Genomic DNA, 6175 nt, shown 5'->3' on the forward strand with positions numbered 1-6175 from the left:
GCATTTCTGTCATATTACAGCTGGCTTGTTTGTTTATCCCAGACAGATCTATATTTCACTTTTTTTTTAATTGAATTACTTTGATACAGACTAAAAGCCCTCCGCCTAATAACATGCCAATTACAATGAAGAGCTACTTAGAATAAATATGAATATAATTCAGCCATTTATTGCTTTAAATACAGGGTGGGCCCGGCCTCCCTTGACACCCATTGATTAATAATTGGTGCTGCAGTCTTAAAGGGCAATTAAGGAGAGCAATTTCAGATCTTCACTTAGAAGTTAAAATGCCATTTGTCAGAGGAAGAGGGTGCTCCTTACCTCTCTCGCACTGGATCAACAACTAAATCAAATAGATATTCCAGGACATAATGTATGCCCACATTTAAGACATTGGACATTATGATTTTGGAATTGATAGACCAGCATCTATACCAATGGATATGTTTGTGTGGGGGGCCCTTGTGATTACCTCGTGGCAATCTATGTGGAGCACTCTGCCTGATGATGCCCTTTGCATTTGCATTTCTTTGTCATTTGCATGGACGTGTTCTCTAAATCCATACGGTAATGAATCCTCACATTTTCCCAATTTATTAATGGAGCTGGGCTTCGCAGCTTGTCCGAATCCAGTAACATATGTTCTCCAAATGTGCATTGATTTATTTTGATCTTAGATAAATTATTCTCAAAAAAAAAATAGCAATGTGTGTGTGCATTGGTTACTTAAGTAATGACCTGTCTGCAGCAGAGTATTCATTCACTGGATACTCATAAACATAACATAAAGGTATGGCCATATGGATTGATTGCTGTAACTATTGTATGGGTTTGCTAGCTGCAGTGCATGATGGGATTATGGGGAATATAATACCAACTATTGCATGTTTGGAATTAAACACTAAAGTCATTGCGTTTACTGGTACGAACATGTATGGGCTCATGTCTATAGATTAATTAATGTAGTGGTTTTCAGCAAGAGAGATAAGATACAAAGCTCTAATATTTCCCAAGCCATTACATTTTAGGGTTATTTATACCTAATTATGATTTGGTGGTCAAAAAAAGTTGGAAAAAGCAACCATGCTCAATATGTCGTTCTTCTAAATATGGCTTTATTTTATTATTAATCCTAAGGAAAGGAAAGAACACATTTATAGATGTCACACGGTGGCTGACGGTGGATGTGTCGGCGAGGGTTTAAGACAATTTATGTCTGGTGAATAAAATTCGATCATTCGGGAAAAAATAAATACAGTTGGCTGCTTCACACGCAGCGAGCTTTATACCCACCGCAGTCAATCTTTCCTCCGTAGTTTGTTTAAGGCTCGCCTCATTCACAGCATGTTAAAGATAGCAGCAATAACACTTCTTTTATTGGATCTCAACGGCTAACAGCTCCCTTTGTCCTCGAGCCGCGGAGGATGAAGGAGCCCAACCGGGCAAAAACTACCAAAGTGCATATAAAAGTTAAGCACTCGCCCCGCTATAAATAGTCAACTTCTCACGCTTTCCTCGCATCGGTAGTGAACTTGGAAACCTCTAAAGTGGGTAATTTATTCTTCATGAGTTAACGGCAAAGTAAACAGCAGCACCCGCAAGCTCCATTTTGTCTTGGGAAAAAACAAACACCCCCATATACGAGAAGGCCGGCCTTCATTACGCGACTCAAATGTAGAGTTCATGACCGGATGAACGAGCTAATCAGAGAAAGGCCGTTTACGGTAAACACCGCACAACTGAAGTGAAGGTTTTACATCTGCCTTTACACGTGAAATGAAATGGAGATATTGCCTCGCATTTGATCACAATCACACTACGGGGATCGAGATCTGGATATATTTGTATACTATCTACAATACAGAGAAAAAAGGATTTTAATTCAAGTTTCAGGGTTTTATAGTAAACAATTGACTGTATTTTTGGATTTTTAAGGACAAAGTGCAGAAGAAAGTGTTATAAAACACAGATTTGTTCCAGCAGCCGTCACTCAGGTGAACAAATTGTAATTATACCAGCACTGACCTGTAGCTTTGAGTACTTTCATCATGTTTGTTTGGTTGTCTGTGTTGTTTGCGGTGGCTTTTAGACCTCGGCCTTCAGTGCGTGCCGTATAGTCCACATCCCTGCTGTCACAGACTGAAACCACTCAACACACGGCGCGTTCATACAGTCCACCACATGTGGACCCACCTTTTTTTTTAAATTATAAAATAGCTATAACTTTGTGATTCTGTTTAGGCCTTCAGAGAAGGCCTAGAAGGCCCTGACGGCCCGCCACCGGTTTGTTGTAACGCTCGAATATATCTTGTTTTCTACTGCAAAACAAGTCTACTTACAGTTACCAATAAAGTAATCCAAAACATAGGGAACAATACAAAGCATTGCTAGATATGAGCCGGCATATATGATGATTTATGGCGCTCTAGGTGTGTGATGTCAGAGCATTCAGTCGTGTCCTAAAACCATGCATCTCCAACCTCTCCGGAAATGCATTCACAGCTTCTTTATGAATTATGGTTGATCCCATTTCCAGTGGTGTCTTTACTTTTTGCTTTATCAATTTTAATCTCAGCATCACTGAACGTTATATATACATATCTGTCTGTAGACGATGAACAACCCCGCACATAGCCGTGATGACCAAGATACCTGACCACTTCCTTTTGCAGTAAACGGATCCCTCCTCTTGTTCCCCCTGACCTTGTGTTTTGACCCAGCAGGCTCAGACAATTAAACCCAAGACCTATTGGATATCACACAAGTCCTTAACAACCTTCCCGAGGCCGCGATAGGAGAATTATCATGCACATAACCGTAATTCTGATTCCATCATTTGGAGCGGTGTTGTGGTTTAGCAGGTGGGAGTGAGATGTTTGACCTTGTTTAAACCCATAAATCTAATCTCATCATCCATCATCCAGTCAATTACTTGTCATTTGTGTTGTGATCAACTGCTTCGGGGGGATGAGTTGTGTTCCCAGGTGCCCCAACAGTCAATCTCGGCTTTCTCTCCGCGGGGACGGAGCCGTTGCCCTCAGCCCTCAGTCGGCTTACTGTCACGAGATACACTTTGTTTTTTGTTGTTGTTGCCCTCTTGAAAACCACGAGAGCGGACATTTTGTTCGCCGTAATCCAGTTAGAACTGTAGACAAAACATGATTTACTTGTTGGAGCTTTTTTTTTTTTCTGCGAGTAGAGGCTTTAATGTTTTATCAAACATCCAACTTGCTTTAAAGGTTGCATAGTAGACCAGATTGCGTCATCCATTATTAATAATAAAAAAAAAGACATACCAGACTGCTAAAAGGGGCTTTTTATAGCAACACAAGTTCACAGTTTTGATTTCACATCGCGGTTTAAATTCATACAACACAACTGACGGCCAAAAAATCTATGTATGTTCCATTAAGTTGATGTTTTATTTGAGTGTAAATATAATGTAATTCTTCCTGATATTACATTTATCTTTCACTGAATACATATATATCAGAGTCGGTCTCTTGAGGGATTATTATGCCGATGAAGAATTGTCAGTTTGCCAGTTCTACTAAAACTTTTTTCGGTCTCCTCTGAGGGAATCGCTGACATTTTATTTGAAGGGCTTTACAGCAGGCGCGGTAGTTTGAAGGGCGGTGGGAAACGAGGCATTAAGGAGGGGAATACAAACCGAATTGTCCTAACGCTCAGGTGTAAGATAGGGCAAGTTATACAAATGCTGAAGTGGAGTTCGGGTTTCCTCTTTAATTCCTCCTTCATCTTTGTTCTGCCCCGGACTGCCTCTCGGCTTCCAGTCTGTCACAGCGGATGGGGCATAATGGGGCCTGCGAAGATCAACCCATCTAAAGAGGGATTTGAAACCTTTCACCTTCGAGAAATCCGGGCCGGGGGGAAGAAGCTCCGGGGGTTCATAAATGCCCAGAAGTGCACATTTTCCAAGAGGTGTTAATACACCGACTTGCTCTTGTCTTATGAGAAGAAAGAAATGGATTCAGTTTCCTTTTTTTTGGGGCTGAGCGGCATACAGTATTCAGACTCGACAATAAGTCGAGTTTGGATCATTGGATAACATCGCACGCCTTCTTATTAGATTACTCTCTACAAACGTTTTTATTGAATATTTTGTTCAATCTAATCAGACGGGCTATGATGCACTCTCTTTCTTTTTTCGGCGCGGTAAAAATCCATGAAGCCGCTAGAAAAAGCTAACGGCTAAAAACATTAGCGGGATCAGATTGTAGCCCGAGAAGCTACACAGGGAACGATGTTACGTTATGAAGAATTGATCAGTGTGTTGCTTGAAATAATTAGCAATGATTTTTTTTTTTGCGTGTGTGCATTGTGTGTGTGTGTGTGTTTGTGTGCCTTTCTATCATGGCTAGCATGGATCTGTTTACTTCTTATTTGTCTCATGGTGCTTGATTGAAAGTTATTGGGAATTCTTATATAAGCTACAAAAGCACTACCGGGCAGATAATAACGTGATTAATAATCTGTATTTGTGCGAATAAATACACATTCACGCGTTGGGGGTGTTGAATAACTGCCACTTTATGTGATTTTATACCTATTTGGTTTTGGTTGTAGTCATTAATTTAGCAACAAAAAAAAAATACTGGAAAAAATTGAAGTGCCATTTACTTAAAAAAGGCTAAATAACAATTTCCACAAAGAACTTGGAAGTCATTTTAACTCAGACAATTCTCAAGTTCAGTTTACTTGTTATTAAGAATGTTTTTTCATCCAAAATATTCAAGTAAATTTGACTTTGATGTGTCAGGTTGTGCAGTCGATCCAGTAGTTTAAGATTACGTCTCAAAATAAGGATTCATAATTGCAAACAGACACAAAGTAAAAAGTTTTTAAAGTAAAAGGACTGAAATACAAAATGTATTGAAGAATTCACACATATAATCCAGGTATTAATTACATGTGCTCATGGTTTATATTTTTGTGTCTGTATCCATCTGATTAAAGCAGAAGATGCTCTGATTCTGACAATCATGAATCCTCATATACGTAATTACCAGAAGGTTCTTTCATGTTCATGTCGAAGGCAACGAACATTTGCTAACGCTAATAACGTCTGTCCCTCTGCAAAGCGGACGAGCCACACGCCACTGCTTCTCGCTAGCTGTAAGAGCCGTTTGGTGACATTGAGCCGCATATATTAAGGAGGAAAGACGCGTAATTATTAGCTTGCCGAACGCTCAGTCAACGTGCGCTCATTAGCCTCAACGTGGTTTGAACCGAAGACGGAGAAATGAGTACGATACTATGGTGACAAGTAGTGTAACCGTGTTAGCGGTCACATAACTTACATTGTGTTGCCGTCGCTTGTGCGTGAGCGGTGCACACGCTTGAATAAACCTGATCTTCCTCCTCGTGTCCGACGCAATAGGCCGGGGCGAACGCGTTTATGAAATAAGGTCTGATTTGTAGGCTGCATTTGGCAGATAGCCAGAGGGCAGCGAAGCAACATAAGCAAAGGTCGTAATGTTGTTTTCTGAGACTCAATCAGGTGAGAAATGACAAACCACACTGTCTGATTCAAAAAAATTACACTGCGCATTACTGTTAAATTGTATTTATTGTTTGTTGGAGTTCCTTCTTTGTGTTCGGGACATTTTGTTGTTGTTGGTTTTGTGCCGGCGGATAAGTTAGCATGCTAACAAAGCAGGTTAAAGGGTAGAAGGAGGACGTATTGCTGAATGAGAGGTTAACACAGTAGTGTTGTGATAGTCATATTTGTACAAATAATACAAACGTCTCCTTGTCGAGGTGGACGCATGGAGTCCTTTCCCTCTGAGCGCTGTGACAACACCTCCTGTTTTTTGCAACCGCTAACCGAGTTACAAGATACAATGTGAAGAACATGAGATTTAAACCGCGGCGCTAACACAGTGCCGGCCGAGGCTCTGGGACGGGCGACAATAGCAGAGGGGCCTCTCCACAATATCACATTTAAGAATTAGGAGTTCATGATCAAGGCTTTTGGAGAAAGGACAAGAGGACCTCGGGGCCTCATAGCCCGAAGAAAGGCAATTACTTGCACGGGCGTTATTGTGTGATGGATCCTGTTTGTTGGTGACCTCGGAAACATGCGGCACAGCACACAAAGACTGTGGGAGAGGAACCGGTGAGATTTAGTCCAGTTTGGGATACGAGTGAAGAA

The sequence above is a fragment of the Clinocottus analis genome, unplaced genomic scaffold (genome assembly GCF_023055335.1).
Source record: "Clinocottus analis isolate CAN_PGR_092001 unplaced genomic scaffold, fCliAna1.0.p SCAF_9, whole genome shotgun sequence".
Lineage (NCBI taxonomy): Eukaryota > Metazoa > Chordata > Actinopteri > Perciformes > Cottidae > Clinocottus > Clinocottus analis.